Raw genomic sequence first — 12,003 nt, forward strand, 5'->3', positions numbered from 1 at the left:
CTTCATTTGAGAAGAAAAAATATCAAAATTCAAAGAGTCAAGATTCATTCACTGTGTGCCATACCGGCACCTATGTTCAGGCATGGCAGGTGATAATTTTGTTTGTGAACTGCAGCCCCTTGATAATAGAGTGAAATTGACATCTCATCAACTATGACCCCTTATAGCAGCAACATGTGTTATTTTAGGTTATATTAATATCACCAGAGGTTAGGATTCAATTCATTTCAATTCACAACATCAATAGCCTCAAGGGACTTTATATTGTAAGGTAGACCCCACAATAATACATACAGAGAAAAACCCAGCAATCATATGACCCCCTATGAGCAAGCACTTTGGTGACAGTGAGAAGGAAGAACTCCCTTTTAACAGGAAGAAACATGCTGTGGAAGATAGTCAGAGATTAATCACAAATATGATTCAATGCAGAGAGGCCTATAGTGAGTGACAGAGGTGACTGACGAAGAAATACTCCATGCATCATGGGAATCCCTCAGCAGCCTACACCTATTGCAGCATAACTAAGGGAGGATTCAGTGTCACCTGGTCCAGCCCTAACTATATGCTTTTGCTGTCACGGTCTGGCTGGGGCAGACCGTATGTGTTGCAGAGGAGGACTCAAACGCAGACCAAAACGTGGTGTGGATTAACAAAACAAGCCGTTTATTGAGGCTAGCAACGAGGGTACAAAATAATAGGGCATCGGTGAAAACTAAACAATAACCTAAACTGGGTGAACTAATAACAAAACATGAAAAACCTTAACCATAGTGAAGTGACATGGGTACCTGGAGATGAGACATGGATGAGCAGACGACCTGACAATGGCATGCAGAAAACAAAGGGCTTAAATACATACATGAGGTGATCAGGGGAAGTGGAGACACATGGGGGAACAGCTGACTGACATAAACCTAATGACAGGACCAGGAGAGGAAAGCTAAATACAATGAACAAAGAACACATGACACTGTCAGAATAAAACAGGAAACACTAAAACTAGACATGACAACCCGAACTTGACAATGTAAGACACAGACATGAAACACATGAAGAGCAGGGGAGATTTACCATAGTTGGGAACACGAGGGGGAAATGATAAGAACTAGAAACACTTAGGCATGATAACAAATGAACTTAGGAACCCGAAGGGCTTACATAAAACTAAAACTCAAAACGCTGGGTCAACAGACCCAGGATCGTGACATTTGCAGAAAGGAAAGGGTTGGATGATACAACCCAGCAAACTTATAGTATTGATAGCAATGCAGACTTTGCTCAAAGGTAACAAAGCAAAGGTTAGTTTCAGCTACTGCCATGGCCAAAATATATTTACTCTTAAGAAAATATAGAATTATATACGATGCAGATATACACAATGAGAGAACAACTCTCATTGTGTATATCTACACTGTCTATTCTATTCTATTCTGAATAGAATCCAAGTCCAAGGCCGTTATAATGACCAGGGTAAATGACTGATTTGAACATCTTTCTTAGCCTGCTTGGTCTGTTTTTAGCTTGGTTTGTTCTAATATTGCTTTTTACATCACATTTTCTAAAAAAACACGTTATTGGTGTAATTTTAATGAGTGCAATTACTACTTCCAACTTGGAAATTCCTTATAATAACATTCTAATCTTTATAGTTCCTAAGAATCACAAATAATTAAATCATGGCAATACTTAAAAAAGCTTGTTATGTGTATCATCATTATCTAATGTCAGCTCAAAAAAGGAGCCAAATGGGAACTAAAGGATTGTTTAAAAAAGGTCAGTTTGTAGGATGAAGGCCAAGGACTATAGGGAAAAACACAAGGAATCAACAGTGAACCCAGACAAACTGATAATAGGGCACAATCAGTTGGAAAACTGCATTTTGTCCACACTGATGTTTCTGGCTTTAACCACATAATTCTTTTAAAAAATGATGCAATTTAAAGTGAATATTGCTGTGTAAGAAAAAAATAAACCAAAGATTGCTGGCGCCATCATGTTAATCTTTTTTTCCCATCTCATAGTACTACTAGAGTGCTTTTCTCTGGGACTGCTGGTTTACTTGTGGTTCTTGAGGTATTTAAAAGTTGAATGAGAAGGAGTGCCTTAAGTTTCCAGTCCCCTGTTCTGTGGGACCAGCTCAGACTTTGGATTTAAGAAACAGACACCCTTTCTCCTTTTAAGATGAGGCTTAAACCTTTCCTTTTTTAAATGTTTACAGTAAACGCTGGATCAGGTGACCCTGAATCCTCCTTTAGTCATCCTGCAGTAGGCCTAGGCTGCCGACGGCTTCCCACGATGCACTGACTGTTTCTTCTTCTCTCACCTCCTTTCAACAACCCTGTGTTTATGCACCACTTTGAATTTAATTATTATTATTAATTATTAAAAGGGGGATTTTTGGCAGTTAGCAGCACCGATGCTGGAAATGTTTCGGCAGTGCAGAAAACTGCATCGAGCTGTCAGGAACTGATGTGAACTTTGCAGTTGACAAGCTTGGGTGTTCACTTTTACGTAGCTTTCACATGTAAATGGTCATCATGCGAACTATACAAACGCAACTACAATTACTTCAAAAGCAGCTGTTAAACTGCTTTGAGTCACTGAGATCTGAATGTGCTCACTGGGCAGAAACATCAGTTTTTTTTCATGCATACACGATTTAAGCAATGGGCTTTTACTTCAGCAAAATTACTTGCAAATATGTGTGGAAGGTTGTGTAACAGATAAGCTACCGTAGCTGCTCCACTTATGTGATGTAACAGGGTGTTCAAATCTCTGCCGTTTCTATTTGAATGAACATATTGCTCCGTTTTGTAGGGGCTGAATGAATAAAACCACACATAAAAAGAGGCACAAAACAGAAACATAGAGACAGGCTGGCAGAAAGAGAGGCAGAAGAGATCCAAGGATAAAGTCGACACAGAAATGGTAAAAAAAAAAAACAAGCATGACAGAAAGCATGACATGTAACAAAAAATAATCACTGGAGGTGAAGTAGTACTGTTCAGTACCCAGCTTCAACCTTTGTGTGTTTAATGAAATACACTGTTCTTTTGTGCTGTCCTGTATGTTCTGTTATCGTGGTTTATTGTGGTCTGTTCTGCTCTCTGTAGCTCAATCTGTTGTAGAGCTTCAGTACGGTCTTGTCTCCACTGTGTTACAGGAGCTTCATCATTAATCTTAATGCATTCAAGCGGAATCCATTCTGCCACTAGATGGAGGTCAATGCTGTATGAAATATGTTCTTTTCATTATATATTGTGTGCGCATCTCTGTGGGCGTGTGCATCTGTGTTTGTGGGTATGTGTGTCTACTCATGCACACAAATATTCCTTTGTTTTTTCAAACGCTGCACACAATTGTAGGAAGTGAAGAAAAGTGAGAGTCTACTGTTATTCCCAACAGAATTCTGTACAGAGAAAACCCAGGATTTCTTATCTTAAAAATGCGTTAGGGTGTGCTTGTGTTTCATTCAGGGTAACAGCATTTCAGTTCATCTTGATGTCTACATGCTTTATAAAATTACATGTCTGTAACCATTCTCTCGGCCCTTGCGGTTTGAGGACGGCAGCAATCAATAAATTTGTACTCGCCCTGCGCACAGATGCTGCTGATAATAAGGTATCGGCTTGAAACAAGGCCCAGGCTTAAGGATAGGATTCTGCTTTGTGACAGTGTCTGAAGGCCAAGCTTGCACAAGCATACAGCCATCTAAAAAAAAGAAAAAAAAGAAAAAGCACCAATACATGTAACTAAGATCTCTTTGGTGTTTAAATGCAATCATGCCTGAGAGCACAAAGATCATAACTACTCAAACAGGTTTTGTGAGCAAAGATTTTTCTGGATTCTCTGAATAACAGAAACTGTTTCATCCACAAAATTCTATGCAGCTTTAAAAAAAAGAAAGAAATTAATGCATACTTTGCAATCAATAATTTAGACACTGAATATGTCCTTTGCAACCTGCTTAGAGAAAGAATTTCCCTCAGTGTTTCTATAGTGATGGAAGTTTAAAAATAACACAAAACTGTCTGAAAAGGGACCTAGTTATCGTTTTCACCCAATGAGAACACATGACTTGGCCTGAAATAAGGGCTCTGGGTGTGCTGTGGCAGTGAACATCTGAACTCCTCTGAGCACATCTATTTAGCAGTTATTATCCATTGTATGGAGGCTTTAATGAGAAAATAATATATACTGTAGTTTTCTTTTGCCTTTTGTTTTATCTTCAAGGTCCAGATTTATATTATTTTATACTGTTAAACTCTCATATTTCCAAGGATGTTTTATTATAGCCAAGAGAAAAAGGTTAAGCACCTTGAGAAAGAGACGAGCCCTTTTATAATGGAACATAAGACCACAGAAGGACATAGCCAGCACAGTGTTATTCAAAATGAGTGCAATATGTTCTTATAAATAAAGAAAATACCTATTGTCAGTATGTCAAAGAATAATAAAAAATACACACGTGTAAAGCAGACTTGCTTAGGTGTCTTTATCCTCTTTACCTCCAATATTCTAAAGTGGTTTTCCTTCTTTTCACCAACTATCGCTAATATTGAACATCCAATAGAGGCATTCAGATTTGCAGGGAAGCAGATGAGATTATTCTAGCTGCTTAAGTGAGACCACAGCTGCACAATACAACCTCATTTTAAACAGTAAATACATTTACAAATGCTACAGAAATCTCAGTTATCGCAGCGTTTGCTATTTATAAATCCCATTCCATCCAAAAGTCTAGATGCCTTTAAAAATGTGAATGTAGACATTTTAATGGCAAGAGTATCCTTGACCTTGGGGTGGGGAAAAAGATGACTAAAAGAAAGAAAGTCAGTGGATGGAATTAACTCATTTGATATTTCTATCCGCTGAAGACTTTGGAGCTCTGGTTGCTTTGTCAAGCTACAATAATTTCATCTCTTGGGGTCAAATGTAAAATAATGGGAAGTATTCCAGTTAGCTGTGATTCAGGATGTTTCATAACATGAACAAAGGGTGCCGCAAGAGAACATTCGTAGTTTTCATGTCACGCAGACACACAGCAACACAAGGAGACAAACGTAAGCCAAGAACAGAAAATTATCATATTTTATGAATCAAACCTGTGCACTCATACACCTATTTCAGAGTCAGACATTACAATTATTATTTATGCACCCTGAACATTTTGCTGTGTTACAGACCGTAACATTTCTTAGCACATAATTGCACTATAATTAGCAGCAATTTGCAGTAGGATTTGCAACTTGCTGCTAATTATTTTGAGTTCTTCTGACATGTAACTAAGGTTCAGGTGGTTTACGTTAATAGTCGCAGAATAGCTGCTTTCTCCCGAAGCAGCCATGGAAAATGCCTGGAGAAACGAGGCCGTTTTGACCATGCTGCTGATTGGGCCTATGTCAGGGTTCAGTTCCTTCAACAATAAGCATTGTGATTTTAAATGTCATTGCCAGCATGGAGCAGCATTCCTGCGATGTGGTCCAATTGGGTCAAGAAGCATTGTGTCCTCATCATCTGCAGAAAATGCACAGCGATAAGAACGGGCACTGAGGGCTGACAGAGGCCCATGGCGCATATAATGTGGGCTATCTCGATTTCCCAGAGAAAATATAGAATAAATATAGAAAATTCTGCAATTTGACATCATGTTGTCATTGCTTGAACCAAATATAGAACATAATTTACTTTTAGCAAACATAAAGTGCACAAAACTGAATTAACTGAGTGAAAAGAACAAGATAAGCTAATATCTATATGCAGGAGACGGCAATGACTTTGAATGACACAAATTATCTGGAAAACGTTCAATGAAGTTTAAAACGAATAACAGTTATCTCTCAACAGTTATTCAGTGATAACTGATATTTCTGACAGCCTCTTTAAGAAGACAGATTCGAAGTCCTAACAGAAATGTTGTATTTCAGATTACTATCATATATATATGTATATATGTTGGTTATTTGCATAAAAAAATCCTTCTGCTGTAAAAGTACGACTCAGTTGTTGGGGACTCTGCACAGCTAAGGAATTCTGCATCTGCAAAGTGTTTACAGACCCCTAATTTTATTTGCATTTTAAACTGACTCAGCTTTAGATTTGTTCATCAGAAAGTTTGCTTTTCTGTTAATGTAAAAGTGTCATACTCTACATTGTCATAAAATATAAGTGGGCTCTTGCTGGATAATTATCTTTCTCTGCTAGACAGAATATCGTGGTGAAAACAGAGGGACACATATGGATCAATATCTATTTCATGCTTCTATGTTACCATTGGCACTGTACAATTTATGGGTGTTACAACTCAGTTTTGGTCTGCTCACATTAAGGTGAGCTTGGTCATTTAGAGGCTGATGATGTCCATGGATTTTATGTTGCAGTCAGAGTCATTTTCAATACTGACTCATAAGTACAGCTCGTGCTCAGCAGGAGCCTAATGTTTTCTGGGATAGTGTATTTTCTGTAGTTCTGTAGTTTTTTTTTTTGTTTGTTTGTTTTTTTGCTTTCAGTTCAGACGTCTGTGGTTGCTCTAAAACAGCTGCAAGGATAATCATGTTTTTTTTGTCACCATGGTTGTTGGTGCCAGATGGGCTTGTCTCAGTATTTCAGAATCTGCTGATCTACAGGGATTTTCCTGCATAAACACCTCGAGGGTTTACAGAATAGGGTCAGAAAAAGAGAAGCTATCCAATGAGCAGCACTGGATATCACCTCTGGATGAAAATGGCTTGTTGATGATGGAGAGCAGAGGAGAATGGCCAGGCTGCTTTGAGGAAATGGAAGGCAGTAACAGTAAGAACTCATGGCAACAAAGGTATGCAGAAGATGTGTTGTGCATTTCTGAATGCACAACACATTGAAACTTGTCAGCTAGGATTAGGAAACTGCGATACTCAGAGTGCTACATGGAAAGATGTATGTATCCTGTCTTATGTCAGTTGTTCAGGCTTTGGTAGATATTTTCTTAGCACACTTTGGGCCCCTAAGCTTCAACTAAGCATTGCTGAAATGGCACACCTATTTTAGGGATGAGTTCCTGCCCCAAGTGGAGGAGTTTAAGTATCTTGGGTTCTTGCTCACAAGTGACGGGAGAAGGGAGCGGGAGATCGACAGACGGATTGATGCTGCGGCTGCAGTAATGCAGACACTGTACCGGTCTGTTGTGGTGAAGAGAGAGCTGAGTGTAAAAGCGAAGCTCTCAATTTTAACGGTCGATCCACGTCCCTACACTCACCTCTGGTCACGAGCTGTGGGCAGTGACCAAAAGAACGAGATCAACCGGCGGAAATGGGCTTCCTCCGAAGGGTGGCCAGCCTCTCCCTCTTAGATAGGGTGAGAAGTTCAGCCATCCCGGAGGGGCAAAGAGTAGAGCCGCTGCTCCTTCACATCGAAAGGAGCCAGTTGAGGTGGTTTGGGCATCTGACAAGGATGTAGTTGTCCAGGCATGTCCCACCAGGAGGAGGCCGCGGGGCAGACCCAGGACATGTCGGAGAGATTATATCTCTCTGCTGGCCTGGCAATGCCTTTTCTGTTCCCCCAGACAAGCTGGAGAGGAAGGTCTGAGCTTCTCTGCTTAGGCTGCTGCCCCTGCGATCCTGCCTGGATAAGCGGAAGAAGATGGGTGGATGGATCTATTTTAGTATCTATTTTAGTACTGATACTGATATCCGTTTCTTTATGGGCAGAGTCCACCTTCCACCTGGATGATGCTGGAGATACCAGGTGCCTGTGCAGAACTAGCTGTAAGAATATGCATGTGGCTAAACAGAAAGTTTCATACAATTTTAAGAGGAGTTCTTTAGATGCTTCCAGCTGTTTGCATGCGTCCTGCCTATGAGTTTGCTAAATATCCACAGCATCAAAAAGTTTCCTGTAGGATCAAAGTGAAAGGATTGTGCACATTAGTAGTTAAGTGAGTAGAGATCATTATAAGTAATTGGACATGATTTATTCTGTGTCAGAATTCAATTACACTATTTGGCGATTAGACTCTGATGGCTCATCACAGCAGCATGAAATCCCAGCGGTGATAGGAATTAGGCCAGGACCCCTGAAGTCTTGACGCTGGTGGTCGTGAAAATAAAGGCTTGTGTAAGAGAGACTTCTGTTTCATATGATGTAACTCTAGTATGAACTCCCGTTTTTACTTTTTTTTGGTCTCTTCCAACTCATGGAGAAATCTACACCTCTTGCTGCTCACCAGTTAATCTCATAAATGGCATAACTGGGATTTTTAGACCTCTTTTCCCTAAGCCCAGTTGTTGTTGTTGAAGCCACTGTTACTGAAACAAATCGGTGCACCTTTAAAAATACTGTGTCAATCTACTCCAGCTATGATAAATAAGAAATGTCTAAATATGTTAAAAGATTTTAGTGATCAAAAGTCATACATTTGCTTAGCTTTATATTAAAGTTTGCCTGTGAAACGTTTTTTAAAAATGCAAAAGTAGGCACTGTAGAATAAGGCAGATCTGCTCTTAGTGTAATGAGACCTTTTGAAATCAATTAAAATTAGAATTAAATCACCTCGATCTAAATGGACCATCAAGAGGCTGCTAATCTTTACACAAAGCTCACATTTGGAAAATAGTCCTTTTATTGTAATAGAATATTTGGTCCATGACTTAATTTACCATGCTACCAATGGCAAAGCAATTGACTTTCTAGTTAACCTTATCCTAACATATGATTATATTCTTGTTCATGGTCCATTTGTGCCGGTGGTCAGTATTAGACCGAGCAGTGCAGAAGAAGGCAGCAACATCGTTCACTGTTCAGTGGCTCCATATTTCGCATTTATTAGAAGCGTTGCCAAGGTTTGCATTCCTGTACAGCCATTGCATTTTCACTATGGCATGTGCATGCTGGGGGATGATGAGAAGAATACAGCCACCGTGACAGTAAGAGAAAAAACACAATTTACTTCAGTAACACAATGACAACCATGGATTGGTCACATACTGTATACCTTCTTTGTAGTATGCTGAAAACAATGTTGGAAACAATTTAATTAAAGGCATTTTGTACCACCTGTGGTTTTAAAGTAGCTGTTAAAAACAGCCACAATGGACCAGTTGTATTACAGAAAGAGGCTAAAAAATCCCTACTGAAAACAGCACTGACACCCATAACTAAGCTAATAAATGAAAACACAGCATTGGAACACAGCCTTCTCTTTAGTCCAAAAGGGTCATGTCATGACATGACAAAATAACTATGCAGTTAAAAACACAACAACTTCAGCAAGTGTGTAAGTGGGCTTTTTCCAAACCAAAAGTACTAAGTATGTCCCTGGCAACTAATTTTAAAGTTGTTTAAATGAGAAACAAATTTGAGTAGTTGATTAGACGAAAAGAGCGCAAAAAACCTCAGAAAACCTGTAAAACTGAGCTCGCTTTCATTGCATGAAGATGAACTTTGGCCATGCAAATACCATGAGTGTATTTTAAGAGCTATATGAAATGTGCAGCATATTGCATCATGACATCACAAACATATTATCAGATAAGTCTGCAGAGTCTTTCTAACCTTTGCAGTGTTAGCAGCAATGGTTTCTTACCTTATAGTGTTCACACCCTCGGTGAAAAACTTGGTTAAATTCCATTTTATTCTGATATTTTTTTTAAAACTTCAAAGTGCAGCAGAACAGCACTGATTAGCATAGGCATCTGTTTACTCTCCACCTCTGCTTCTATTTACAGATATAGAGGATATGACATCATACATGCTACGTCATGCATGCTTTGCTTGAGATTTATTCTCGATATTGGATCTGCTACAATCACTGCTTTGGAAAAATGTGTATTCCCTGACTGGTTGGCAGTGGTTTCCAAAGGTTGCTGTGTCTTCTCAGGTGGAATCAGATTCAAAGTAGGCACAGCTAGTTGCTAGCAGACTGCTTGTTAGCAAACTGCCACAGTTGCCTATAATTTTCCATGTTTGCCTGCAAATACTCACTATTTGCAGGCAAACATTGCAACTGTCGGAGTGGTTTTACAACTTGAAAAACTGCTAACATGTTTCATAAGGTTGAACTTTTACTTTGAAGGCAAACGATCTTCATATCTGGTTGCACTTTTCACAGTTTAACTACAGCTCTGAGAGTACCTGGCTATTGTTTGTAGACAAGTCCATCACTTTAATTCAAACTATGGCCACAGCGTCTCTACAAATCATTTCCCCAGCGACTGCGTCCAACCACTAGTCATTTTTTTCCTCAGTACTGGTGATTGCCATATGATTACAGACCAATCTCTAAGCCTGTGTGACTGGGGCTTTATTCACTTGCTCCTACATTGTCACCATGATTGTCACATATCCAAAATAGCAGATAAGTTAATGTCACATGGTTAATGGTCACATGTCTGCAAAACCACAATAGGGAGAGGGTGACCATCACGGCTGCAGCCCAGGTGAGTAGCTTATGGTGTTGCGATATCTTGGATCCGATAACTACCTTTACACATTAACATAACATGTTTAACTGACTAGTATTTCTGACATCGACCAACAATGATAGCAACTTTTGAATGTCTAACCAAACAGTCACGCACATCCCCAATAATAGTACAATAGTTGAGGTTGGACTCTTTTCTGGACTAAAAAGGTTTGTTATCTTCTTTCTTACAGAGAGGAAGAATGAAATTAAATTACAAGGTGTTACTAGCTGATCAAACGCTAGCATAGCTGTATCATAATAACTTTAGCTCAGTGTAAAAAAAGCCTTTGACTCTGGTACAAAAGCTGATGAACATCAGCTTCTGTAGGAACTGCACATCGTGTGTCTCAATGCTCAATAATCACACACAGTGTGACATTCTTACAAACCACAGTAATGCAAAAATTTAAAAAAAAAATCAATAAATAAAAATATGTACAAAAAAAGAATCAAGGCCTTTAAAATAGTTGCTCTGTGGCTTACTGCCACACTTCAAAAAATCATTACACTATTGCTAATTATATCAAGTGCAATTCATAAGGTCATTTCAACAAATCAAAAATCAATAACGTTTGAATTTGGTTTGGTCAAGTTTGCACTTTACTTGCAGTGAGGGCGTTACTTTCAGCTAAACATTTAAAACATTGATTCGAGAGTTTGAATGTAGATGTGTCAGCTGTTGATGGAACTAATTAGCCTGCTCTGTTTACCTGATGATTTCTTTTGTGGCTAGCTTAGACATAGCAATAATATTCTGATGACAATGGTACAAAACAGTTTATATATAATAATTACCAAATGTTATTGCTGCTCTGTACTGAAAGTCCCAGCCCCTACTGTTTCTGCTGCACAGAGATTCATGCAGTGTGCAGAGACACAAGTGCACGATTGTCACAGCACTGACACCGGTCTCACTACAAACTCCTCACCCAGGCACGCTTGAGTAGGATGTCTTAACGTCAAATTTGAATGCAGTGGCTTTGCGTATACCATTTTTAGCATGCAGAGTTAACATCTTCAGTGGGCAAACCTAGCCCTTCAGAGCGTTCATCCAATTATCCGCACAGTTTCAATGCACGTATTCCCAGTAAACGTTCAAAGTCCGGAGCTTTGCAAATGAAATTCACTTAAAAGAGCTGTGACAAAGACTTGACTAAATCTGCGCCGGCTGGAAGTGTCTTCTCATTTTTCTGTTAAATCAGTTTTCCCTTATTGTTGTACCTGATAAATTCCTGTGCGTCCAGAGTAATGTGTGAATCTTGTTTTTATTTCTGTTACTTATGTTACTGGCATTGTTGTAGCTGACTTTGCCATAGTAGTGACTGCATAATGGCATATTGTGATAGTACTCTGTAATATAGCCACATCATCTTGTTACCCTGTTGCAGCTTTCCTTTCTGCTAATTAAAGCAGAGAATCCCCAACAATGCAATTTATCTTGATTTGTTGTCTATCACTGTGCTGTTGGGGTTTTAGTATATTGAAATGTTTATGTTCCTGCAAGATGAGCAGTAGATGCAGCCATTAGGGGATTTCAGACTCTTCTTTAGCTTGTTCTATTT

This window comes from Astatotilapia calliptera, chromosome 18 (assembly GCF_900246225.1).
Source record: "Astatotilapia calliptera chromosome 18, fAstCal1.2, whole genome shotgun sequence".
Classification (NCBI taxonomy): Eukaryota; Metazoa; Chordata; class Actinopteri; order Cichliformes; family Cichlidae; genus Astatotilapia; species Astatotilapia calliptera.